This window comes from Mustela lutreola, chromosome 7 (assembly GCF_030435805.1).
Source record: "Mustela lutreola isolate mMusLut2 chromosome 7, mMusLut2.pri, whole genome shotgun sequence".
Lineage (NCBI taxonomy): Eukaryota > Metazoa > Chordata > Mammalia > Carnivora > Mustelidae > Mustela > Mustela lutreola.
In genome coordinates, this window is record NC_081296.1 from 151,108,173 (window position 1) to 151,135,737 (window position 27,565).

A 27,565-nucleotide genomic window follows, 5' to 3' on the forward strand; every position below is an offset into this window, starting at 1 on the left:
CTGGGGCTCCTGCTCACAGAGCTCACAGGAGGGGACCGCTGGGCACTGCGGGTTCGTGTCATGGCCACGTTCCCCCCGCTGTCGGGGAAGTCCCGTGAGGGCCCCTCTCCGTGCAGCCGGCGGCCGAGGCACATTGATGCTGTCAGGCAGCCGCCACCGCGGTCCCTTCGCTGAACTGTCTCCTTTTCCCCAAATTGAAGCTCTGTCCCCATTAAACACTGACCCCTGTCCCCCTCCCCAGCCCCTGGCCACCCACACTCCCACTCTCTCTGTGAGTTTGAACATGCTAAGGACCTCATGTGAGTGCAGTCACAGTATTTGTTCTTTTATGTTTATTTTTAAGTAAGCTCTACACCCAACCCGGGACTCGAACTCGTGACCCCGAGATCAAGAGTTGCGTGCTCTACTGACTGAGCCAGCCAGGCGCCCCCAGTACTTGTTCTTCCAGCACTGGCTTATTGCCGTCAGCATGAGTCCTCAGAGTCCCCCATGTCGTAGCGCGGAGGCAGGTTTGTCTCCAGATCCGCCGCCTGGGCCCCGTCTCCGCTCCGGCCTCTAAGCCCCGGCCTCAGACCTTCGGCTCGGAGCTCTGCGAGGGCGCACGGTCTTCGCGTCCGCATTTCCTCCGCACACGCTCACGAGCACCTCCTGGGTGCCCGGCGCCGTCCTGGGCCTCCCTGCCCATCCTGTGCCCCCAGGGTCCTGTGCGCACATGCTGGGGACAGCCACGCTCCCCGCAGGGCGACGCCCTCCTCAGACCCTTCCAGGAAACTGGTTTCTGTCCTTTCACCGCGGAGAAGGAACCGATGGGTCTGGCAGGGACGTTCAGGCTGTCGGAAGCCGCACTGGTAGCTGCTCGGCTACTGATCTGCAGCGAGGAGTGTCCACTTTGTCCCCAGTCCGCCCTGGGGTGGAAAAGTACAGGAGGAGCCCCCGGAGGAGGGAATGAGAGAGGGGATGAGCTCGGTGGATTCCCGGACGGGGTTTCTGCGCTGGTGTCTGGGGGCCGGGAGCCCTGCCCCCAGCGCAGCACACCCCCAAAGGCGAGTTTGCCGTCGGGACAGCTGCACGGTTTGGTGCAGAGTGGGAAGGGGAACACGGGGCCAGAGCTGTAGGCCGTGGGCACAGGCTTGTGAAGGTTAGTCCATTTGCCGGGAAAACCAGTGGGCAAACGAGACTTTTATTTATTTTATGTACATGCATGTGTATTGTGGATTTATTTAGGACGCCTGGGTGGCTCACTTGATGAAGCGTCTGACTCTTCGTTTTGGTTCAGGTCATGATGACAGAGTCCGGGGATCAAGCCCCCTTTGGACTCCCAGCTCAGCAGGAGTCGGCTGGAGACCATCTCCCTCTCCCTCTGCTTCTCGCCCGCTCACGCTCTCACTCTCACGCGGAGCTCGCTCTCTGTCTCCCACAGTCAGTAAATACGAGAGAGCGGGACAGTGCGTGCAGGGGGAGGGGCGGAGGGAGACAGAATCTCCTTCCGACTTTGCTAAGTGAGGAGCCCAGTGTGGAGCCGGCCAGGGGCTCCACCTCTGGCCCCTTGAGATCATGACCCCAGCTGAAACCAAGAGTCAGATGCTCAACTGGCTGAGCCACCCAGGTGCCCCAAGATTTTTATTTTTTTTTTAAGATTTTTTTTAAAATTTATTTATTTGACAGAGAGAGATCACAAGGAGGCAGAGAGGCAGGCAGAGAGAGAGAGAGAGAGGAGGAAGCAGGATCCCCGCTGAGCAGAGAGCCCGATGCAGGACTCGATCCCAGACCCTGAGATCATGACCTGAGCCGAAGGCAGCGGCTTAACCCACTGAGCCACCCAGGCGCCCCCAAGATTTTTATTTTAGAAAGAAAGCACCACCCCAGTCTGTCCTGGATGCCTTCCCAAGCCTGGCTGCGGTGGTCGGGATGTCCACTCTGACGGGAACATGGCAGGACACCTCAGAGCCACCTGCCCGGACCCAGCTCCTGCACTGTGGACAGAAGGTGGGACCTCATGCCGGCACAGGGTCCCGCTGCATCTGGCAACCTCCAGAATCTGACCGTCTGGTCATGGAGGCGTCCAGCCCGGAGGACACAGTCCCTGTGGGGGCACAGTTGCGGCCGCCTTCGCCTCTGTCTTCCCTGCTCCCACCCCAGCCTCCATGAGCTGCCTGGGCTGCCTGGCACGGTGGACCTTGGCCATTAGAGGTGCTCGAGGGATGCAGCTGTGGCCCCTGGCCCCGTTACCAGTTACGGGAACAGGAAGCAGCTCTTGCTCTCTGCCAGGCTCCATTCTCAGAGCTTTATTTACGTGGAGTCGGGGCACCCCTGGAATCTCCGGAGGCATCCTGAGGGCCTCTCCACCGAGCCCAGGGCCCCTGGCCAGACCCTTCCATCCAGCTGCAGCGTGGAGTCAAGGCTGTGGGCGCGGGCTGGCTCAGGCAGCAGAGCATGCGACTCGGGCTCAGGGCTGTGTGTTCGAGGCCCACACTGGGCGTGGAGCTGACTCTAATAAGGGTGGGGGCGCCTAGGTGGCTCGGTTGGTTAGGCGGACGACTCAATCTCAGCTCAGGGCTTGATCTCAGCGTTGCGAGTTTGAGCCCCACGTTGGGCTCCATGCTGGGCGTGGAACCTACTTTAGAAAAAATTCTGGGGGCGTCTCTCTCTCTGCCTGCCTCTCTGCCTGCTTGTGATCTCTGTCAAATAAATAAATAAAGTCTTTAAAAAAATTTGCTGAAGAAACAACAATGTGTATATATATTACTAAAGTTAATTTCACTTGCTGTACTTTTTTTTACTGTGGCTACAACGCCACTTTTTATTTATTTATTTATTAAAAGATTTTATTTGTTTATTTATCTGACAGAGATCACAAGTAGGCAGAGAGGCAGGCAGAGAGAGGAGGAAGCAGGCTCCCCACTGAGCAGAGAGCCCGATGTGGAGCCCGATGTGGAGCCTGATGTGGAGCTCGATCCCAGGACCCCGAGATCATGACCTGAGCCGAAGGCAGAGGCTTTAACCCACTGAGCCACCCAAGCGCCCATATAAGGCCACTTTAAATGACACTGTGGCTCACAGGAGTTTCCCACTGGTCCATGCTGCTGAAGAGGGGCTGGGCCAGTGTGACCCGCACGGAGGGCCCTCACCCCAGAGAGCCCTCACCTGACACCAGGACTGAGCTGCGGGAGGGCATGGCCTAGCAGGGGAGCTCCTTTTGCCTGTCAGTGAACATTTCCGGAAGGAGTCCCCCACCCCAGCCCCTGGCACCTGCCAGTCTACTCTCAGTTTCTCCTAGGAGTTTCCTCCACGGGCATGGCCAACACAGGAAAAGCAGCTCTCGGCTCACCTTCCCGGAGCAGGCAAGGCAGCATCTGACCTATCTTGACTGTCTCCAAAACAACATCTGCCAGGACGAGGCGGCGACAGGGCACGTGCCAGGCTCTAGGACGGATCCACACTGAGAACCTTCCACCTCTCACTTCCCTCATCTATAGAATGAAGCGTCAGCAGTCTGCTTCCCGGAGACAGGCTGACCGTAGTGGGACTCCCAGATGTGTCCCTGGCCTGAGTCCTTGTGCCCAGGAGCATGCCCCCACCAGGCAACAGGGACTCTGCAGATGTAATTAAGGATGTTGGAATGAGATCATTCTAGATTTAGGAGGGGCCCAACATCCAATGACAAGTGTCCTTGGAAAGGAGAGGGAGATCTGTAGCACAGGTCCACGGAAGTCTCGTGACAAGGAGAGAGGCTGTGCTGATGTGTCTTTGAGCTGAGGGGCTCGTGGCACCACCAGGAGGTGAACGGGCCTGGAACGCTCCTCACTTCGAGCCTCAGAGGGCACCAGCTTGGTCTCCAAGGTCCGGCCTCCAGAACCGTGAGAGGAGAGACAGCTGTTGTTTGGGTCCCCCTGTCTGGCCATTTGTCACAGCAGCTCCTGCAGGCCTGCTCTGACGGGTTCCCGACTCAGAGCTAATGAGCGTGGCGGAAGGAGCTCCTGGCGTTTTGGAACAAGGTGGAGTTGACGTGTAGTCCTGGAAAAGGGGAACGAGATTTATGTCTGATGGGTCAGCAGCTTCTAGAAGGAATCAATAGATGAAAATTTCCACGAGCCCTGCCAGATCTCTTTCTGAATCTCGCCTCCAGAGCTGAGGACGTGGGGGAAATGCTTTAATCTTCTCGAGCCACTGAAGTGGGCCCTCGACTTTGGTCCAGCCACCGGCCTCCCCTCTCCTACCCTCAGTTTCTCCATCTGTAAAGTGGGATGGAGCTCGTGGAGAAAGGGTGTGAGCACACAGGACAAGGGTTGTCTGTGCAGAGCTTCTGTGTTCTGGAAGTGGACAGGGGCCCAGGCGCAGCCCAGCCAAGGGATGCTTGCCCGCAGACTCTCTGAAGGCTGGGGTTTTTCCTTTTTAGCCCGTTGGGGGGATCGATGCATTTGTGCATTTCCTTCCTTGGTGTCGACCTCGTCCCCCTTCGACCCCGCAGAACTGAGCCGAGCCTGGCAGAATTCGCCCCGGGATACCAAACGCATGCTGGGCTGACAGCCAGCCTTCTCTGCGGGCGGCTGGGCCTGGGTCTGCCTGGCTTGGCCTCCCCAGGCCTGGCCTGTACCTCTGCGCAGGGGACGGGCGCAGTGACCGCCTGGGTGGGCTGGGAGTCCCCTGCTCCCAGGCTGACCCTCGAAGCCCATCTTTGGCTGGCCGCCTGCCCCCAGGTCCCCTTTGTCCCGAGCATTTCTGGAGTCATGTGTCCTGGGCTCGGCCAACACAGAGACGATTCTGGTGGGAGGTCAGTGACCAGCTTCTTGCAAACATGACTGTGGACCCACCAGAGCATACGGGCACCAGGACATCTACTAAGAGAAGAAACTTGTGTGTACGGTGTTCATGGGCGCCTGGGTGGCTCGGGGGTTAAAGCTTCTGCCTTCGGCTCAGGTCGTGATCTCGGGGTCCTGGGATCGAGCCCCGCATCGGGCTCTCTGCTCAGCGGGGAGCCTGCTTCCCCCTCTCTCTCTGCCAGGCTCTCTGCTTATTTGTGATCTCTCTCTCTGTCAAATAAATCAATAAAATCTTTAAAAAGAAAAACAAACCAGTGTTCATAATTGCACTTCCTACGTAGACAGGCGTGACGGGCAGCCGGGAGCTGCGGGAGGGAACGAGGAAGCCAGCTCAGGGTGGGACACGGGCCCCAGGGAGCTTTAACAACCCGGTTGGGTGAGCCAGACCAGTGTTGGCGTGGACAGTCTGGTCTTGGAGGTGCCCTGCTGCACCCCCGCCCCTGGGATGCTGCCCCGGGGAATAGGGCTGAGTGAGCTCAGAGAGCCGCCTGCAGAGAGGACTGTGGCTGCCCCCAGCCTCCACTCCCGTTTTCCCCACCCTGCAGCAGCCCCTTCCCAGGGTGGGCCCCATCAGCTAAGTCGAGCAGTGCAGGCTGTGCTCCTGGCCAGGTGGGGGTCCCAGTGGGCTTCTGACCTGGGACACTGATTGATGGGTGGGGGATGGGAGGTTCCATCCTTCTGGTTTGAGGTGCAAAGGTGTGATGCTGGCACGGCGGTAGCAATTTCTGCTCCCACGAAGGGGGCCAGGCTGAGACTGGATAACATACCAGCTAGAGGCAGAGGCTAGAAAGCCACAGGACACAGAGCCCCCCACCCCCTTGGCAGGATCCAGAAGTTCAAGGCCCCCTGGGGAGGGGGGAGGCAGATGAAGACCAGGATTTCCATCGGGACCTGTGAAATCCACCTCCTGGGGTGTCCTCGTACCCCTTTTCATGCAGCTGAGCTCCACTTACTGAGAAGCTGCCTAGGCCCCGGGGAGAGGCAGGAGGTAGCAAAGGGATTACTGTGTGGTCTGTGCCCCAGAACGCTGAGCAGCGGGGAGGGACCTGGTCTGAGGACCAGGAAGAGCAGGGAGGAGACTGTGTCCTGCAGAGGGCGCACCTGGAGCCACGTGGTCCGCAGCTGTCAGGCACCCAGCGATTAAAGCCCCCCCCCCCCCAAGTCTCTTACTCGTAGAGGGGGATTGCAGCAGGGCCAGGAGCAGCCTGTGCTGATTCGGGGACAGACTTGGCACCTGCGTGGCTATTTTTGTCTGAAAACTGGAAGGTGCTCTCCATCTGCGCGTCTGAAGAGCCCCGTTCTGTCCCTGAGCAGATACTGCCCCTTCTGGAATCACAGTCATCGAAGGTGGAGACGGGGTGGCTAACATATTGTGGGGGCTTGGGCTCCAGAGTTCTGCAGAAGCAGAGCCTGTGGGGTACCTGTAAGCAAGAGAATCCTCTCTGGCAAGGCCTGGTGACCACCCTCTGGGGTGGCCTTCTGTGGGGAGTGCAGAGCTGAGGCCTGCAGGGTCCCTGGGAGAGGGACTGGGAGGCTGCCTGGAGGAGGTAGATAGGAGCAGAGCCGGGGGATGACCCAACACAGTGAGGCCCGTGAGTCCATCTGTGACCTTGGAGGCGAAGGGTACAGGGCAGCTGGGGCAATAGCCCAGGCTTTGGAACCTCCTGCTGTCCTTGGGCTCTGGGCCCCAGATAAAGAGCAGCCCCAGCCTGCCCCAGTGATGCAGTGGCCATAGGAGACTCCAACTTCTGGCTGAGCCCCTTTCCCCAGAAGGCTCCCCCAAGCCTCAGCCATTGGCACAGGGCCCCCCAGGGATTGGGGTGGAACCCAGGGCCAGTTCCTGCCCACAGACCCTCATGATGTTCCTAGGAGGCGGGTGGACGGGGTGATACCCCCACTTTTCAGGGGAACAGATGAGATTCCACCCTGGACAACTAGGGCTGTGGCCCGATCTTCTGATTCCAGCCAAGTGTGGGTCCTCACGGGTCCTAATTCAGGACAGAATTCGGTTCCATTCTCTTTCCTCTGCTGCCTCCTTTAACACGTTCTGTGCCCATCACCGCACCACGCCTCTCATCAAGATGAACCTCAGAGATCAGCCTCCCCTCCGCTGTGGCGGGGAGGAAGTTGCTGGGGTTGGGGCATCTGGGTGGCTCAGTCTTGAAGTGTCTGCCTTCAGGGGCATGTTCACTCGCATCTCCGACGGTGACACTGGCTGTCAGCGGAGCATCCTCACGTGATCTCTACGTGGTCTCCCCGGGTGCCTGCATGGGCTTCCTCCCAGCAGTGCGGGGACTGACTCCCAAGAGCAAGCTTCCCCAGAGAGCCAGTTGGAGACACTGTGTCACCTTTAACTGTGCCACTTCCACTGTACGCCAGCTTACCCAGAGTCAAGGAAGGGGACAGAGACTCCACCTCTCATGGGAGGCGTTTCCAAGTCGTGTTGTAAGAAGAATGTGTGGGATGGAAGATGTTGATGGACTTGGCCCTGTTTGGAAGATGTCGTCAGGCATGGGAGTGTCGGAGCCTTTGAGCGGTCCCCGCCGGAGGGCCCGTTCTAAGTCCGCCGACTGGTTCTCTGTCTTCTCTCCCAAGACAGTGGCTGGTGGAGCATGTAGTCCAACATTTTAAATGATGGCTTTGCAGGATGCCTTAGCAAGGGCTTTTGTACCTCAGGGGCTGGGCTGTCCCTGAGGAAATCTGTCCCTTCCTAATAGGAAGCTTCCAGGCTCCCAGCTACCATATGTGTCGTCCGGGGGTGGGAACCCTGCCCTGGCCGCTGAGAGGCAGCCCTCCGAGCCTCTCCCATTCCTACCCGCTTGGGAGCCTTGGGAGAGGAGGTGCTGACTATCCCCTGTGGCAGGACATCTCTTCTAGGATGTCCCATACAGCAAGCGGCCACATGCGGACTGCTTCTGCATCACTGCCGGGGCGGAAAACTGCCAGGTGCTTAGGGAAAAGGTCTGGAAGTCTCTGAGAAAATGAAACATATACCTCCCGGTGGCTAGTAGCTCCATTCTTAGTAATTCGCTCCAGAGAAATGAAAACGCGTGTTTCCCAGAGACTCAGACAAGGGAGCTCAGATCAGCTCTATTCTTTTTTTTTTTTTTTTTAAGATTTTATTTATTGGGGCACCTGGGTGGCTCAGTGGGGTAAAGCCTCTGCTTTCGGCTCAGGTCATGATTTCAGGGTCCTGGGGTCGAGCCCTGCATCCGGCTCTCTGCTCGGTGGGGAGTCTGCTTCCTCCTCTCTCTCTCTCTGCCTACTCGTGATCTCTGTCTATCAAATAAATAAAAAAAAAATTTTATTTATTTTAAAGAGAGAGAGAGATCACAAGAGAGGCAGGCAGAGAAAGAAGGGGAAGCAGGCTCCCCGCTGAGCAGAGAGCCCGATGCGGGGCTCCATCCCAGGACCCTGGGATCATGACCTGAGCTGAAGGCAGAGGCTTGAACCCACTGAGCCACCCAGGCGCCCGGGTCAGCTCTATTCTTGTTAACCAGAGCTGGACCATATACAGGGCGGGGCAGGACGGGTGGGCACAAACGCTGCAGGCTGAGTGACAGGGGCTGGGCCCAAAAGGCACACACTGTGGGATTCTCTTTCTGTAAAACGCCAGAGCAGGCAAAACTAAACTACAGAACAGAACAGTGACTGCGAAGGGGCGTGAGGGAGGGGTCAGCAGTCCACCTCCCAATAGGCTTCAGGGACACAGGTCAGCTGGATGGTAACTTTGGACGTGTGTGTTTCACACGCGCTCATCGTGGAAATGCTCCCCGAGAAACAGACGCCGGGCTCCATTCATGAGACGCACACGCCGGGTGTAGGGGTGGAGCAGGAGGGCTGGAGAAATCAGGGATGGGATAAACGGGGCGAGATGTTGACTGTAGTGCACAGTGTGCACTTTACGTATTTTTCTACACGTTTGAATATTTTCTAATAAAATGGGGGGGGATCCCCAAGGAGAATGTCTGTTTGCCACGACCTGTGACCTGTGCCTAATCCCAGGTGCCCAGCCCCCAGTGCTGGTTTCTCATCATGTCCATCACACTAGACCCCGTTGTTTCTGTAACAGACGCTCTGCCCTCTCCCAGGTGCGGGCATTACCCTTTTAGATGGTTGCGTAAAATGGCTCCGGTCTGGGCGCCTGGGGGGCTCAGTGGGTTAAGCCGCTGCCTTTGGCTCAGGTCATGATCTCAGGGTCCTGGGATCAAGTCCCGCATCGGGCTCTGCTCAGCAGGGAGCCTGCTTCCTCCTCTCTCTCTGCCTGCCTCTCTGCCTACTTGTGATCTCTGCCTGTCAAATAAATACATAAAATCTTAAAAAAAAAAAAAAAAAAGGCTCAGGTCTGCAGGCCACGTACTGTGGGAATCCAGCACGTTTTCTCATCTGCCTCGTGGTTCCGTGAGAGGGCATGTCATAGGCTAGTCTCCTGGGCACTGGGAGTGTCACAGCTCTGGTGCAGAGACACATTTGGGCTCCCCAGTGGGTGCTGAGTGTGCAAACACACACTCGGCCGTGGCGCTGCTTCTCGAGCAGGACCGCTGCCCTTCTTGCCTGCGTCGGAGCGTCGGTCCCCATCTGGAGACATCCTGGGCCCTGCACACAGGGCTGTGTGAGGGACTGGACCATCCAGGATAGCTTCCCGAACGGCCTGGTGTCCCCAGGGCCTGCCGGAAATGGGCTCCGGGCGCCAGGATGGCTGGGCCTCTCCGCAGGGCAGGGCAGGGCAGGGGTTCACAACAGTAAAGAGCTCCTGGCTGGGGCCAGGAATGGGCAGCCTCACTCCGGGGGAAACAGGCTGGCCAGGACTGCAGGAGGGCGGGGGCGAGTCAGCAGTGCCGTGGGTCTGGGTCATTCTCTCTGGGGACCCTGGGCACCCCTGGGCAGGCAGGCTTCCCCAAGCAGGACCCAGGCCTACCTTGCCCTACATTCTGAGAGAAATGGGAGCAGGAGAGGCTCGGGGCCCTCCTCCCTGCACCCAAAGTGCTGCCCTTCTCGCTGGCCTGGCCGCACCAGTCCCGGCAGCGTAATGTCCCCGCTGGGGCTCCAGCTCCTTAAAGGAAAAACACCCCGCAAATCCGGTAAAGGTTGTTTTCCGAAGCTGAGCCTCAGGACCAGAGAGGGTGTGACCTGGGCGGAGAGCGAGGCTGCCCAGCCCAGAGAAGCCCCGGCCCGGGGTTGCGGGGTTCTGGTCCCGATGCCAGGCCAGGCCGCCCCTCCCGCGCCGGGCGTGCCGGCCACCGTGTCTGAGCCTCGCGGAGACCTGAGGGTGGTCAGACTCAGCTTGGACCGGGGTGGGATGGGGGGCGGTGGTGGCGGCTCCCGTGCTGGAGGGGGCGTGGGGGGCGGTACTCAGGCTGGAGGGGGCGGGGGAGGCCCCCAGATCCGGGGTAAGTGTGGGGGCGTTCCCCGGGCTGGAGAGGGCGTGGGGGCGGTTTCCAAGCTGGAGGGGCGGGAGGTGGCTCAGTGCGGGAGGGGCATGGTGGGGCGGTGTCCTGGCTGAAGGGGTCCGTGGGAGAAGCTCCTAGGTCAGAAGTGTGCATGTGCAAAAACAGACACATAGATCAATGGAACAGAATAGAGAGCCCAGAAATAGACCCTCAACTCTATGGTCAACTAATCTTCGACAAAGCAGGAAAGAATGTCCAATGGAAAAAAGACAGCCTTTTCAATAAATGGTGCTGGGAAAATTGGACAGCCACATGCAGAAAAATGAAATTGGACCATTTCCTTACACCACACACAAAAATAGACTCAAAATGGATGAAGGACCTCAATGTACGAAAGGAATCCATCAAAATCCTTGAGGAGAACACGGGCAGCAACCTCTTCGACCTCTGCCGCAGCAACATCTTCCTAGGAACAACGCAAAAGGCAAGGGAAGCAAGGGAAAAAATGAACTACTGGGATTTCATCAAGATCAAAAGCTTTTGCACAGCAAAGGAAACAGTTAACAAAATCAAAAAACAACTGACAGAATGGGAGAAGATATTTGCAAACGACATATCAGATAAAGCACTAGTGTCCAGAATCTATAAAGAACTTAGCAAACTCAACACCCAAAGAACAAATAATCCAATCAAGAAATGGGCAGAAGACATGAACAGACATTTCTGCAAAGAAGACATCCAGATGGCGAACAGACACATGAAAAAGTGCTCCATATCACTCGGCATCAAGGAAATACAAATCAAAACCACAATGAGATATCACCTCACACCAGTCAGAATGGCTAAAATCAACAAGTCAGGAAATGACAGATGCTGGCGAGGATGCGGAGAAAGGGGAACCCTCCTACACTGTTGGTGGGAATGCAAGCTGGTGCAGCCACTCTGGAAAACAGCATGGAGGTTCCTCAAAATGTTGAAAATAGAACTGCCCTATGACCCAGCAATTGCACTATTGGGTATTTACCCTAAAGATACAAATGTAGTGATCCAAAGGGACACATGCACCCGAATGTTTATAGCAGCAATGTCCACAATAGCCAAACTATGGAAAGAACCTAGATGTCCATCAACAGATGAATGGATCAAGAAGATGTGGTATATATACACAATGGAATACTATGCAGCCATCAAAAGAAATGAAATCTTGCCATTTGCAACAACGTGGATGGAACTAGAGCGTATCATGCTTAGCGAAATAAGTCAAGCAGAGAAAGACAACTATCATATGATCTCCCTGATATGAGGAAGTGGTGATGCAACATGGAGGCTTAAATGGGTAGAAGAATAAATGAAACAAGATGGGATTGGGAGGGAGACAAACCATAAGTGACTCTTAATCTCACAAAACAAACTGAGGGTTGCCGGGGGGAGGGGGTTGGGGAGAAGGGGGTGGGATTATGGACATTGGGGAGGGTATGTGATTTGGTGAGTGCTGTGAAGTGTGTGAACCTGGTGATTCACAGACCTGGGGATAAAAATATATGTTTATAAAAAATATATGTTTATAAAAAATAAAAAATTAAAAAAAAAAAAAAAAAAAAAAGAAGTGTGCATGTGGGCGGTGCCCATGCTGAGGGGGCGAGGGGAGGCTCCCAGGTCAGGGGTGGGGGGGCGGTGCCGAAGCTGAAATGGGGCGGAACCGGGTGGGAGCGTCGGGGAGGAAGCACAGCGGACGCGGGAAGCTGGGGGGCACGGGCCACACAACCGGCGCGCACCCTGTTCCTTGCCTGTCTCTCCGGGGGTGCGCGGCCCCCCCCCCCCCCCCCCCCCCCCGTCTCTGGCCAAGACCGCCCGGAAAGGTCGCCCCCTCCGGATTGAGGACACTCATCCAAGAATGACTTCGCACCGCCCCACGCTGCAGGGTTCGGGGACTCCTTCCCCCCCACCCTCTCCTCCTTAGACCCTAATGGACTGGGGTATCCACTGGGCAGCAGACCCCTGGGGATCAAAGGGAAATCCCAGCATCCCACTCTCCTCCAAAGGGCTGCTCCTGGATAGAGACATCCACAGACAGTTAGAGCGAGAAGCAGGACCCCTCTCCATGCTTCAGCTGAGACCGAGGACTCACTGTGCCCTTCGTTCTGTGTCCGACCCGGTTTCCTCCCTACACTTCTATCACTGGGCTTCAGCAGCCGGGTCCTTCCCCGTTGCCATGTCAATGTCCTTTTTCCAAGAAATCCCCTGACCCCTGAGGATCTGAGCCACCCCCGCAGCATCTGAGCCAGTGCTGAGCTTTCCGTCTCAGCTCCACAGCTGCTGGCCATGTAGGGGTGTCTGTTCTCCCCCTGCCCAGCTTCACACCTGACACCAGTGGGATTCAGTAAATCTCGGGAATGGAGACTGTACACTCCTGAGTCATCTCTGACTCCCAGGAGTCTGGCGTGTGGCTGTTCTCACTCTTCCTTGACCAGGGGACTTCAGCCTTGGCTTCATCTGGGTCCTGTAGGCGCCTCCAAATCTGTACTCTGTAGAGCCCCAGCCCCAGTTTCAGTCTCCAGGCCGTCTGCTGATCTCTCTGCTTTCACAACTGGGAAATGAAAGGGTCGGAGAAGGAGGGGAGGAGGGCAGAGGACAAGGCCTCTACATTTGGGGAAAGCAGGAGGAAGGAGAGACAGAGACAGAGGAGGAGAAGGAGGTGGCCCACCCATGCAGGCTGCCTTTTTCAAAAGGGGAGAGCACTTAAGGGAGCAAGGAGGGAGCCTGCTCCAAAGGTCCAGTGCTGCCTTGTGGACGACAGCCCCACCCTCCAGGACCCTGGCTGACCCTATGGGACCCTGGCTAGCCCAGCAGGCTCTTGGTAACAAGGATGCTCAAGGCCACCAGGACTGTGCCAACCGGTGTGTGCTTCCCAGGGCCCCGGTCCTCTAGGTTTGTGGGGAGGACAGAGAATGGATTTGCCTCCCCGGAGTAGCCTTGCTGAGGCTTTCCAGCACAAAGGCTCTCCTCAGCTCTGCTAGTGCCCACATAGGAAGTGTAGAGTGGCTCCCTTCTGATTCCCAGAGCTGAGTTAATCCTTGGAAGCAGCAAGCAAACCAGGGAACCTCTGTAAATGGGGGTAGCAGTGCCACTCTCGGAGTTCCTGAGGATCAGAGGATTGAAAGCCGCTGAGAATGCCCAGGGCTGCCCAGCGATGGCGGGTGATTGTTAGTGTCAGTGTGCGACTCTGAGTGAGGACGGCCCGAAATGCCTGTGCCCCAGCCCGGTGCCCTGGACGATGGGTACATGACAGTATTTCCACGGGAGAAGTAGCAGGATCCTATTCAGGGGACCCGCAGAGGCGGTGGATGAATTGGCCTTTTTTCCCTGCTCCCCATCACTCCAGACTCAACCCTGCCTAAGGACCTTTGCCTGGAGTGATCTCCCTCGCGTTTAGCTCAGTTTAGGCCCCTTCCGGTCACTTAGGCGTTCACTCCGCCCCGCCCGTACCTTACTTTTCTCGGTGCAGCAGGCACTGCGAGCTGGCGCGGGATCCTACCTATCCTCTTTACCAGCACACCTTGGCTCTTATGGTGGGGATCACGGCTGCTCAACAAGTATTTGTTGAGACAATAAACGAGCGAGAGAATAATAAAGCCTAAACAGAGTGACAGCAGTGGGGGCGGAGAGGGATGACCACAGCAATTTGCAGGAGGCGTCAAGCATCTCCGGTTTCTGCGCGAGTGGAGGGGACAGTCGCTGAGTCCAGAGTCCTAGAGAAAGGCGCCTCCCTGCTCCTCTCTTCTCTAGGGCCCCTGTTGGCGGCCAGTGCCCAGCCCCTCGGGGCCTGTGAAGAGCCGGTGGCAGGCTCCTGCCGTGGGGCCAGATCACCAAGGGAGCGTGGGAAGGTGGTGTGGCTGCTTCCCCCTCGCCGCTCCCGGCTGGCCTTTCCGCGCTGACACCACAGCACCGATAGCACCGTGGTCGCGCCCCCTGACTCGCGGAGACTGTGTCCCTCCGGGGTCAGAACGGCCGCGGGGGCCGGGCTGGCCCGTTGGAAGAGCGCAGCGGTTGGGCAGCAAGTGCGCGGCCGAGGCCTCCGGGCGAACAGTGGCGCAGGGCCCCGCACCTGGCACGGCCGCAGCGCCCGGGGGGTGGTCGGGCGAGCTGCGCCGCGCCTTCCCCGGAGCCGGCCTGCGTGCCCCGGGCGGGCTGCTGAGTCAGGCCTGCCGCGCGGAGATGCAGCCGCCGAGGCCGGGCGCGCTCTCCGGCCTGCAAGGGCTGCCCTGCAGGCGGGGGCTGCGGCCCGGGCGCGGGCGCCACGCGCGGGGGGCGGCTGCGGGGCCGGCAGCTCTGCCCTGGCCAGGCCCTGGCGGGGCGGCTCGTGCGAGGCCCGAGTGGCCAGGGGAGCGCCTGGAGGCTCCTCTGGAGCCCTGATTCTCGAGGGTCCCGGGGCAGCGAGGGACCAACGAGATGCGCGCGGCCCGGGTCTCGACCCAGACTCGCTTTCCCGGAGGGGCCTGCGGGGTAGCCGGTCCCTCAGGGCCCCTCCTGCGGGCTCCCGGGAGTCGCACGCGCGAAGACCCGGCTTGGCACCCCGTGACCAGCCCTCGCGGGACGAGCGCGCAGGCGCGAGGGGCGCGGGCGCGGCTGTCCAGGACGGTGCCGCCCCGCCCCAGCGCCCCCTTCCTGCGCGTCCGCCGCGCGCCGCGCCCCGCCCCGCCCCCCGTCCGCGGCCGGTGACGTCACGGCGGCGCGCGGCATTGTGGGGCGGGAGCGCCGAGCCGGGGGAGGGTCGTCGAGACGCCATTTTCGGCGGCGGGAGCGGCGGAGCAGGAGCGGAGCGGAGCCGGCGGGCGCGGGGCGGCGGCTGCGGGGAGGAGCCGCAGGGGACAGCGCTCGCGGGCGGCCGAGGATGCTGCGGGGCGGCCGCGCCGGGGCCCCTCGTTCGTGACCGCGGCGTCGCGTCGGAGGCAGCCGAGGCGCGGGCCCCGCGCGGTCCTGCTCCGCGCACGCGCCCCGCGGCCCCCCGGAGCTGACAGCGCGAGCGCGCGGCCCCGCGGGAGCAGCACGGTGAGTCCTCGGCCCCGTGCCCGGCCGCGCCGCGGTCCCCGCCCGCCCGCTCCGACTGCAGTCGCCCGGCCCCGCCCGGGTCCTCCTCCGCAGCCGCCCGTCCCCCGCGGCGCGGCCCCTCCGAGACCGCGGCCCCGGCCCCTTCCCCAGCCCGGCCTCCGGCCTCCGGCCCCGGCCCCTGCGCGTGGACGGTCCCTTCGGCGCGTCCCCGGCCCCGCACCCGGGCTCGGCGGCTCGCGGGCACAGCGGCGGACCCCCGGCCGCGCGACTGGGGGGGGGGGGTCCGGCCGCCCCCGGGAGCGCGGCGCGCGGGGAGGGGCGGCCGGCCGGGTGGCTTTGTCCGAGTCCTCCCTCTTCCTTCCGGCCCCCGCCCTCTCCCGCGGCACCGCCCTGGGCGGGCGCGCCTGTCAGCTCGCGGGGACGGGCTGCGGGGCGGGCGGGGAGCGCGCGGGGTCCCTGGCGCGGGGCCGGCTTCCGAGCCTCCTCGGCGACCCCGGGCCTCCCGTTGCCAGACGCGGAACGCTTCGTCCGGGCTCCACCTGGGCCGGCGGCGGCCCCGGCGCGGTGGCCGACTCGGGGCGCCTCTGCGCGTGAACCCGACAGCGTGGGAAGAGTGGCCTCGGTGCCTGGGGGTCGGGGGTTGCTGAAGAACGTGAGGTTCGTGGCCCGGGCGGGTCCGCGCTGGCGCTGAGACAGCGCGTCGGGAATCCGCGTGGAGCGATTGGTGAGGAGTGCTTGAGAAACGTCTGCAGAAAGTGCGGCAACACGGGAAATCGGGGTACTCCGGTGACACTGGCACGTAGCCGGGCGGCTCCTGGATTCCCTGCTCTGGTTAGGTTCTGAGCGTTTCTGGCTACAGCGCGACTAAGCTATTGATCAGAGTCCTTGGCTCAGCACACACAGCACCAGTTGGGTGAGGACCCGGGGGGAAACTGGGGCAGGTTCTGAAGTCTCCCGATCTTGTTACCCTTCTGGATTTGCCTCTTCCAGGGGTTGGCAGCAAGCTTCCGCTAGGGTGGGAAAGGCGCTTTCATCGTTCTGTTTCCTACCTGTGTGTGAGCGCACAGCCAGACTAAAGACTGAACACTTCAGATTGTGGGGAGCTGCGTGTGGGAGGCCAGGCCCTCCTAAGAGCCGGTTTCTCCCTCTCAGAGAATGCAACATCATGGTGCAGTGGAGCCTGGCAGCCCTGGGGTGTTAGCCAGGCGGGCGGAGGGCCCGGGGTGGTAACTTCGCCGTGACCTGGCACATTGACCTGCCTGGAGGTCCAGCCTTCTGGAAACACTAGACAGCCCACCAGAAGGTGGAAGGGCCTGCATGGGAGTCAGGACAGTACGTCCAGGAAGGATGAGGGGGCCGATGCCACTGTGGAGGGGCAGATAGGCTCTTAAGTATTTTAAAATAGATGAAAGCTTAGCTGTAGTTATTTAAGATTATACATTTTGTGTTTTAATTTTTTAAAGATTTTTTATTTATTTCAAAGAGACAGAGATCGCAAATAGGCAAGAGAGGCAGGCAGAGAGAGAGGGGGAAGCAGGCTCCCCGCGGAGCAGAGAGCCCGATGCAGGACTCGATCCCAGGACCCTGAGACCACGACCTGGGCCGAAGGCAGCGGCTTAACCCACTGAACCACCCAGGCGCCCCTAAAATTATACGTTTTAAAAAACTATATATTTTTAAGCATGTTTCATAATGTTGATAATAGATAAGCCAGTGTGTAGGTTTCCATATGGGACTATAAAAGTCAAAAATTGATAAATTTGAAGGATTTATGTAACATGGACACATAAATATGATAAGAAACCAGAACTTTATATAACAAGGAAGTGATCTGTAATAACCCAAACAGACGTAGAGGCAGGTTTTAAGTGTCAAATTTCAGGACGTAGAATAAAAATGATTAGCATGTTCAGTGGTGAAAGCATGGTCTTAAGTGGCTGGCGGAGCTCCGGAGCTCATAGTCTGGTGGGAGAGAGGACGTGGTTGGGGACCGCAGGTGAGGTGAGATACTGTGCTGAGTGCCCTGAGAAGGTGGTTTTGGGTATGAGACACAAAGAAAAGAACAGTTGGCCCAATGTGAGGGGTGGGATTTGGTAGTGGCCATACTGGAGGACACAGGCCTTGAAGCGGTGCTGGCGTAGAGGGGACGGAATTTAGGAAGGGTGAGGGTGGGAAGGAAAAGCAGGGAAGGAAGGCAAGGAGGAGCGGGGGGTTCGTTTTTGTTTTTTTGTTTTTTTTTGTAAAGGATTGGCGCATTCTTGAGTGCGGGAACGGAGCTAGTATGGCAGGTGGCTTGAACCAAGTGAGACTCGATGAGAAGCCATTAGCCCTAGTAGGCCTGAGAGAGCTCCTGACTTAAGGGAGGGACGATAGGAACAGGGGTGCAGATGGACTAGAGAGGGCCTCACGAGTTATGGCAGCCTGACTTGGGAGTGACCAGTCTGGAGTAAGGGCAGGGCTGCAGTCCAGAAGAGATGGAGAGGCCGTGTTCACAGCCAGAGCGAGATGCTAGATCTAAGTTGGAGTGACGTGTCACTCCTCTGCTAAGTTTTGGCCGGTGTCCTAAAAGCACTCTGCCCCCATGTGTTCCCTCAGGTACACACGGCAGGCTCATCCCGAGCCTGCTCTTCTGCGGTCACTGGGTCCCTGCCTCCCCGTGCACCGTAGCACTTCTCACTACAGTATTCCTTATCGTTTTACTGTTGGTCTCTTTCACTTAACGCCCCTGATCTCCACCGGGGCAGGGGTTTTGTAAATGCTTAATAATGTTTATTGAACGAATGCATCTAGAATTCCTTCCCTTTCTCTAACTTGGGCGGCTCACTGGCTGGTGACACCCATCAAGATGGGGAAAACAGGAGGAGGGGGAGATGGTGAGCTTGGTTTTGGATAGATTAAGTCGGAAGTACTTTTGGGGTGCCCAGGTGGACCGGTAGGCAGTTGGAGATGGAGGTCTGGAGCTCAAGACAAATGTTTAGGCTGGAGATCAAGATTGGGGAGACCTCATCACCTTGTTGAAAGCCAGGGGCTCTTCCGAGAGCTTCTGACACGTAAAGACGGTCGAGTTGCCCTGTTTGCAGTTGGAGAAGGAGGTCGGTGTCAAATTGGCTAAGAGGTCAAGGAAAATTTGGATGGACAGAGCTCTTTGATTTGGCTTCTAGGAGGTTATTAGTGACTTTTTAAATTTTTCCTCAGAATATTACCTCCTAAGGCAGGCGTGCTAAGGCATCCTTCTGTCTTTCGGCCCTGCAGCCTCACAGTTAATATATTCTTCCCTCAAAATTAATTCAGAATTTACTTTTGTCTTAACTATTTTTAAAAAATGTACTTATTTTGGGACACCTGGTTGGCTCAGTCATTAGGTATCTACCTTTGTCTCAGGTCATGATCCCGGGGTCCTGGGATTGAGCCCCGCATCAGGCTCCCTGCTCAGCGGGAGGCCTGCTTCTCCCTCTCCCACTCCCCCTGCTTGTGCTCCCTCTCTTGCTGTGTCTCTCTGTCAAGTAAATAAATGAAATTAAAAAGGAAATAAAAATAAAGTACTTACTTTAATTGAAGTTCAGTTGACATACAAACAGCTGACGTCAAACAGCTGTGATGTCAGGCTTCTAATTTAGGTATTTCTGCTCGCACATTTCAAGCTGAACCACCTTGCTGTCGGGAATCGCAGTAACGCCAAGCTCCAGTTGCCTTCATCTGGGAAGTCCTTGGCCAGTTCTTCCGTTTCAGAAGCCCGGGTGATGCCGCGTGGCTGCGGTGACTCCGTGGGCTTGCGGTCTCACATGGACTGTTCCAGGCACCGCCTTGTCACTGCACTTGTGTTCCTCACCGAGGCTGGCTTAGAGGAGGTGATCGGTAAAAGCTGATTGAGCCTTCATTTCTGTGGTGAATCCACAATGGGGTGTTTTCTTAAATTTACTTACTCCACCTATTTTTTTTTTTTTTTTTTTTTTTTTAAAGATTTTATTTATTTATTTGACAGGCAGAAATCACAAGTAGACGGAGAGGCAGGCAGAGAGAGAGGAGGAAGCAGGCTCCCTGCTAAGCAGAGAGCCCGATGCGGGACTCGATCCCAGGACCCTGGGATCATGACCTGAGCCGAAGGCAGCGGCTCAACCCACTGAGCCACCCAGGCGCCCCTTACTCCACCTATTTAAAAAGGATTCGTATTAATCAAACAGGGGAGGAAATGTTAATTTCTATTCTTTTACAACTGTGGTAAAAATTAGGTATATTTACAGGGTTGTGCAGCAGATCTCTAGAACCTTTTCATCTTGCAAAACTGAAACTCTGTGTCCATTAAATAACAACTTCCTATCCTCTGCCCTACCCTAAACACAGTTCTACTTTCTGATTCAATGAATTTGTCTACTTTAGATACCTCATATAATTAGAATCATACAGTATTTGTCTTTTTTTTAAGCTTTTTTTTTTTTTTAAAGTAATCTCTGCACCCAACGTGGGGCTTGAACTCACAGTCCCAGAACGAAGAGTAGAGCATTTGATCTTTTGTGACTATTTTGATTTAGCATATTGTCCTCAAGGTTCACCCATAATTTCTATTCTTTTTAACTAAAATATTAAGTTCTAAAGCTTTTGTAGTATGAAATTTGTATTAGATTTTTCCTTATTATGGAACAGATTATTATAAATTTAGTGGCTTAAAACAGTCACATTTATTCCAGTTAACTGCGGGTGAGTGGCTCACGTGTCTACAATTGTGTGTTGGGCTGCCTTTGTCTTCCGAAGCTCATAGGGCTCTCGTAGGCTGTTGGGGTTGTGGCAGAATTCAGTTCTTCTGGTTGTAGGGTTGATGTCCTACTTTCCTTGTTTCCTGGCTGTCAGCTGGGGGCTCTCTCAGCTCCTTGAGGTGGCCTCCTCCATCTTCGAAGCCAGAGTGGAAAAGCTCCCACACCCTGAATTCCTCACGCTTTGAATCTCTGACTTCTTTTCTTTTGTGGTTTCTAGACCCAGATTTAAAAGTCTTATATGAAAAAAAAAAAAAAAAAAGGCTTATATGAGGGATGCCTGGGTTACTCAGTCAGAAGAGCATGAGACTTTTGTTCTTGGGGTCATGAGTTTGAGCCCCATGCTGGGTATAGAGATTACTTAAAAATAAAAATTAAAAAAAAAAACTTAAAAAATACGTAAAGGGGCATGTGGTTAGGTCAGGTCTACCAGGATAATCTTCCTGTCTGGTTTTAATTTTTTTTTAAAAGATTTTATTTATTTATTTGACAGAGATCACAAGTAGGCAGAGAGTCAGGCAGAGCAAGAGGAGGAAGCAGGCTCCCCGAAGATGAGAGAGTCCAACGCGGGGCTCCATCCCAGGACTCCGGGATCATAACCCTAGCCGAAGGCAGAGGCTTTACTCAGGCAGCCCTAATCTCCCTTCTTAAGGTCAAGTGATTTGGGGCCTTAATTACATCTGCTACAAAATCCCTTTACAGCAGTACCCAGAGGGACTTGATGAACTGGGAGACGTATGTACACAAGGGCCTAGGAATCTTGAGGGAGACGAGGCATCTGTGTACCACATCTCATTTTATTCTGTTCTTGGAACAAAACCATTTAAAAAAAAAAATTTACTTTATTTGTCAGAGAGAGAGAAAGAACACAAGCAGGGTTAGCGGCAGGCAGAGAGAGAAGCAGGCTTCCTGCTGAGCAAGGATCCCCATGCGGGGCTCCATCCCAGGACTCTAGGACCATGACCTGAGCCGAAGGCAGAGTCCTAAAGACTGAGCCACCCAGATGCCCCTGTTACGATATTATGTTAATTTGTTTCTCATTTTGAAATAAAAATGGTGCTTTTTAACTACATAATCAATACTCTCTATATTTATTTTTTATTTATTTATTTTTTAAAGATTTTTATTTATTTATTTGACAGAGAGAGATCACAAGTAGGCAGAGAGGCAGGCAGAGAGAAAGGAAGGGAAGCAGGCCCCCTGCTGAGCAGAGAGCCTGATGCGGGACTCGATCCCAGGGCCCTGAGATCACGACCTGAGTCAAAGGCAGCGGCTTAACCCACTGAGCCACCCAGGCGCCCTCTCTATATTTATTTTTTATTTTATTTTATCTTAGTAACATATAATGTATTATTTGCTTCAGGGGTCCAAGTCTGTGAATCGTTAGTCTTACACCATTCACAGCACTCTGCATAGCACAGACCCTCCCCAGTTCCATCACCCCGCCACCCTATCCCTCCCCTTACTCTCTGTCTTTATATTTTTTTGCCCCAGACTCCCATAACACCCTGTTTTGTAATCTGTTAGTCACACTGTCCGATGAAGGTGTTTTTCCTTTTTGTTGGCTCAACCAGTGACTTGTGATAGAGACATCTGCAGCGTTTGGGTTTACTCATTCAGGACTTGGGAAGAAGCATGTTCTCTGTTTTCATGTAGTTCCCTGTAGTTTGTCATGCTTAAAATTTGCATCTGAAGAGATGGGTCTGTGGGACAGATTGAATTACTTAGTCCACTGTCTGGCTATGGCCAGGAGCCGTTGCTCAGTCATGCAGTGGTGGGGGGGGTGTTAGGCACCTGATCAACTGTGGGGGACATGGCCGCCTTGAAAACTCTTTCCTTAGGTGCAGCATGGTCATTGACAAGCGAAGTGAACTCTCTTTGGGCTACTTGCACACGTCACACAGTAGTGTGGTTAGGTTATCGTGGAGTACATAGAGGTGGCTGGTTCAGAACAGCCGCACGCAGCTGCCTCCTGAGCCTGCCTGGGAAAGGGACCCAGGGAGTCCTGCCTGCCTTTATTCCTTGGGTTCTGCAAGGGCGTTGGCGACAGACTCCTCCGAGAGGCAAAGGCAAGCTTTTGTTTTATCCAGTGGGTTATAGTTTTAGGATGGAAACAGGTTCAGAATGGCTGGTGTACTTACGGAGTTTTTAGTATTAAAACATTTTGCCTTTTTTTCATGTGTGTGCAAAAAATATAAATTTATTGCTCCACAAGTGAACTCGTATTAAGTCGCATCAGTGTTTCTCTCAGTCATACTCAAACAACTCAGGATTTCCTAATCTTTTCATGTTCCTTTGGGCATGATTTAAGTTCCGGGAACACACAGAAGGAAGGTGTTTGGCATTCTCCACTGGCATCTGCTGAGAGTTACACCTTTTTTAAAAAAAATTTTTATTTAAATTCAATTTAGTTGGGACGCCTGGGTGGCTCAGTTGGTTAAGCAGCTGCCTTCGGCTCAGGTCATGATCCCAGCGTCCTGGGATCGGGTCCCAGAGTCCCACATCGGGCTCCTTGCTCCGCAGGGAGCCTGCTTCTCCCTCTGACTCTGCCTTCCACTTTGTCTGCCTGTGCTCGCTCTCACTCACTCTCTCTCTGACAAATAAATAAATAAAATCTTTAAAAAAAAATAAATTCAATTTAGTTAACAATTTAGTTAACATAACATATACTGTGTTACTAGTTTCAGGGATAGAATTTAGTGATTCATCAGTTGAATACACCTTCATAGATTTTTGTGATTTTTAGACCAGAATGATTCATTCATTCATTTTATTCTTGTGATTTAAGTTTAGAAGAGGAGATTAAAAAGGTGAGATTAGGTGAGGTTAGGTTTGAGGAAGATGAGACTGGAGGAGGTACAGAGGATGAGTTGTCGTATTTCCATTCTGGAGCTGCTTTTGTGGCCAGCCCTGGCTCTCTGCTGCTGCTGGCAGCTTGTGGTCCATAGATGAAGCTTCTGATCAGGACTGCCCTGATGGAGCACATCCTCCCTTGAGTAGAATTTTGTGATTCTTATTTGGGAAAGAGTAGACAGTGTATAGTTGGATAAGTATGTTTGTTATTATAACACAGTGTTATATTTAGAAAATAAAGTGACTCACTGTTGTAAGCCTACAAAGGGGTATAACATTTCTGTTTTTACCCAAAAATGTCATGATTTGAAAATGATTGAGACCCCCACCCTTTTTGGATTTGGCTTAAAATATGAACCTTAACTTTGTTCTGTAAACTGGGGAAGTGACACTCCTCCTCCATACTCTGTAGCCTTACCTGCTTTCACCAAAACAAAAACTAAACATCAGAAAATTCAAGAATTGGGGGCACCTGAGTGGCTCAGTGGGTTAAAGCCTCTGCCTTCGGCTCGGGTCATGATCCCAGGGTCCTGGGATCGAGCCCCGCATCGGGCTCTCTGCTCAGCCGGGAGCCTGCTTCCTCCCTCTCTGCCTGCCTCTCTGCCTACTTGTGATCTCTGTCTGTCAAATAAATAAATAAAATCTTTAAAAAAATAAATTCAGTAATTTTTTTTCACTTTTTTTTTAAAGATTTTATTTATTGTTTTGACAAAGAAAGATCACAAGTAGGCAGAGAGGCAGGCAGAGAGAGAGAGGCTTCCTGCTGAGCAAAGAGCCCGATGTGGGGCTTAATCCCAGGACCCTGAGATCATGACCTGAGCTGAAGGCAGAGGCTTAACCCCCTGAGCCACCCAGGTGCCGCCTTTCCACTTTTTTTTTTTTTAAAGTAATCCCTACACTCAATGTGGGGCTTGAACTCACAACACAAGATCAAGAGTCACGTGATTTTCCAACCAGCCAGGTGCCCCAGTTTAACTTCTTCTTAAGCAAGTAATATTCTTCTTTTGACTTTGCATTATGTGATTTTTGTTCTGGGGCACCTGGGTGGCTCAGTAGGTTCAGTGTCTGACTCTTGATTTCGGCTCAGGTTGTGATCTCAGGGTTGCGAGGTGGAGCTCTGCATCAGGCTCCGTGCCCCTCCCCCCCAATAAAATATGTATACCTGATTTTTGTTCTGAAACTTCAGAATCAAAAACATATGTATATTTTTACTTGTAATATTACCATTGGTCACTTTGCTTTTTAGTCTCATGTATTATATATTTGGAAATTTCTAAGTAAATTGAAGAGGGCTTGAGACTTTCATTTATCAGAATGGGAGCATAGGTTTAAAAAGATTGAGAAATGAAGTTTTCTGTGATTTCATGACAGAGGTAAAATAGATTATGTCCCAAAGTTGGGTTTTAGGTTTTGTTTTCTTTGGTGTGCATCATTAATTTAAAAAAAACAAAAAAACAAAAAAAACTTTTGCATCTGTTACTGAAATATTTATATATGAAAGAATTCATCAGGTTCCTGAAACCCCCAAAAGAAACCCTGTTAGCGGTCACTCGCCACCTTCTCTCCCTCCAGTCCTTGGCGCCTCTGATCTGCTTCCTGTCTCTGTGGACATTTCGTATCAATGGAATAATGTAATTTGTGGCCTTTTTTTTTCTTTTTTTTTTTTTAATAATTAAAAAAAAATTTTTATAAACCTATAATGTATTATTAGCCCCTAGGGTACAGGTCTGTGAATCGCCAGGTTTACACACTTCACAGCACTGACCATAGCACATACCCTCCCCAATGTCCATAACCCCACCACCCTCTCTCTATGCCCCTCCCCCTGGCAACCCTCAGGCCTTTTTTTTCCTTAAAAGATTTTATTTATTTACTTATTTTGAGAGAGAATGAGCAGGGGAGAGAGGGAGGGGGAGAAGCAGGCTCTCAGCTGAGCAGGGAGACTTGGGGCTTAATCCCAGGACTCTGGGATCATGATCCAAGCCAAAGGCAGACGCTTGACGGACTGAGCCACCCTGGAGCCCCGGTATGTGGCCTTCTGTGTCTGGCTTGGTTCACTTAAGTAAATGTTTGTGAGGTCCAGCCGTGTTGAAGTTTGTATCAGTATTTTGTTCCTTTTTTTTGTTTTTTAAGGCAAATACTATTCCACTGTATGGATAGACCACATTTTGTGTATCCATTTATCAGTTGATAGAATTTGGGTTATTTCCACATTGAATAATGCCAAAGTATTGGTGTAAAAGTTCTGTGGGGCACCTGGGTGGCTCAGTGGGTTAAGCCTCTGCCTTCGGCTCAGGTCATGGTCTCAGGGTCCTGGGATTGAACCCCGAATCGGGCTCTCTGCTCAGCGGGAGCATCTGCCCCCCCCCCCCCGCCTGCCTCACTGCCTACTTGTGATCTCTGTCAAATAAATAAATTAAATCTTTAAAAAATTTTTTAAATTTATTTTTATTTGTCGGAGAAAGAGCACAAGCAGGAGAAGCAGCAGAGCTCGGAGAGGGACAAGCAGGCTTCCCATTGAGCAGGGAGCCTGATGTGGGACTCGATCCCAACCCGAGCCAAAGGCAGACACTTAACCCACTGAGCTACCGAGGCATCCCTCTATCACATTCTTTAAAAAATTGAGATGGGGCGCCTGGGGGGCTCAGTCATTAAGCGTCCGCCTTCGGTTCAGGTCATGATGAGCTCCGTATCGGGCTCCCACCTCCTCGGGAAGCCTGCTTCTCCCTCTGCCTGCTGCTCCTCCTGCTTGTGTTCATTCTCCTGCTGTGTCTCTCTCTGTCAAATAAATAAAATTTTTTTAAAAAGATGAAAAATTAAAAAATAGAGATGCAAGTCATTTAATGTAGTAGTGACCATTTTAAAGTGTACAATTTAGTGCATTTTTTAGTATGTTCCTCTGTCGGGCAGCCATCACCACTAAACTAACTCCACATGTTCCCTAAAAAAAAAAAAAAAAACAGGGGCGCCTGGGTGGCTCAGTGGGTTTAGCCACTGCCTTCGGCGTAGGTCATGATCTCAGGGTCCTGGGATCGAGTCTCGAGTCCGCCTCTCTGCTCAGCAGGGAGCCTGCTTCCTCCTCTCTCTCTCTCTGCCTGCCTCTCTGCCTACTTGTGTGATCTCTGTCAAATAAACAAATAAAATCTTTAAAAAATATATATATGTATATATATGTATTAGTGTATATATATGTATGTATGTATACATATATATATTTTTTAAAGATTTTAGTTATTTGTTTAAGAGAGAGGGTGAGCAAGAGAGAACGGGAGCTGGGTGGGGGAGAGGCAGAGGGAGAAGCAGACCCTCTGTTGAGCAGGGAGCCCGGTGTGGGGCTTAATCCCAGGACCCTGGGATCATGACCTGAGCCAAAGGCAGATGCTTTACCGACTGAGCCACACAGGTGCCCCGTTATTTCTTTCTTTCTTTTTTTTTGGATTTTATTTATTTATTTGAGAGGCAGAGAGCACGTGTGTGTTTTCACACACTTGAACTGGGAAGGGGTTAGGGAAGAGGGAGAGGGCCAAGTAGACTCTTCCCAAGTGTGGCCCAGTCGGGGGTGTGGGGGCAGTCCCATGACCCCGGAATCACAACCTGAGCCAGAATCGAGTCAGCTGCTCAGCTGATTGAGCCACCCATGTGCCCCTCTTGTTTTTAATTTTTGAGAGGGGGGTAAGGTTTGGTAAAATTTGTCACACTGTTGAAAATTGTATTGCCTGTTAATTTTTTTTTTTTTTTTAAAGATTTTATTTGTGTATTTGACAGAGACACAGTGAGAGAGGGAACACAAGCAGGGGGAGTGGGAGAGGGAGAAGCAGGCTACCCGCCGAGCAGGGAGCCCGATGTGGGGCTCGATCCTAGAACCCTGGGATCCTGGGATCGAGTCCCGAGTCTGCCTCTCTGCTCAGCAGGGAGCCTGCTTCCCTCTCTCTCTCTCTGCCTGCCTCTCTGCCTACTTGTGATCTCTGTCAAATAAACAAATAAAATCTTTAAAAAAAAAAATATATATATGTATTTGTATATATATATGTATGTATGTATACATATATCTATTTTTTAAAGATTTTAGTTATTTATTTAAGAGAGACCTGAGCCGAAGGCAGAGGCTTGAACCCACTGAGCCGCCCAGGTGCCCCTGTTTAGATAGTCTTAACCGTTTATATTTTTAGACTCTATAAATGCAGGAGCTGAGCTATGTAGTAAATGATGATTACTTTTCCTATTTGACCTTTTGTTTTCCTTTGGAGCTAATTATCTTGTTTTCTTTCTTTCTTTTTTTTTTTTTTTTTAAAGATTTTATTTATTTAACAGACGGAGATCACAGGTAGGCAGAGAGGCAGGCAGAGAGGAGGAAGCAGGCTCCCTGTGGAGCAGAGAGCACGATGTGGGGCTCGATCCCAGGACCCTGGGATCATGACCTGAGCCGAAGGCAGAGGCTTTAACCCACTGAGCCACCCAGGCGCCCCAATTATCTTGTTTTCATTTCCTTTTTAAGTTGGTTCTAATCTGTCCTCGCCTACAGCACTTGTCCCTAGGTTGGTGCGAAGCTCTGTCTTCCCCACAGTGAACCTGTGCCCCATAGTCCATGTTTTCTCTCTCTTTATTGTCATGTTTTCTTCTCGACTTACCATTTTGCTTGCATTCATTTTCCTGAACCTGAGGGAGCATGAGAGGTAGAAGTTTTTGAGATCTGGTATGTCTAAAA

The 27,565-nt window shown here is 53.7% G+C and overlaps 1 protein-coding gene across 20 annotated transcripts in view; it reads left to right on the forward strand.

Annotated features, from left to right (window-relative positions):
* The first annotated feature begins 14,971 nt into the window (after positions 1-14,971).
* The window catches only part of KLC1 (kinesin light chain 1), a 53,025-nt gene continuing 40,431 nt past the window's right edge, over positions 14,972-27,565 (forward strand). For 5 of the 20 annotated variants that reach the window (XM_059183251.1, XM_059183255.1, XM_059183254.1 and 2 more), the window contains exon 1: positions 14,976-15,259. The gene's annotated coding sequence lies outside the window, so the exon portion shown is untranslated. Of the gene's footprint in view, positions 15,260-15,824; positions 15,984-27,565 lie in introns of those variants that run through there. The other 15 variants (XM_059183253.1, XM_059183262.1, XM_059183244.1 and 12 more) reach the window with 5 other exon arrangements.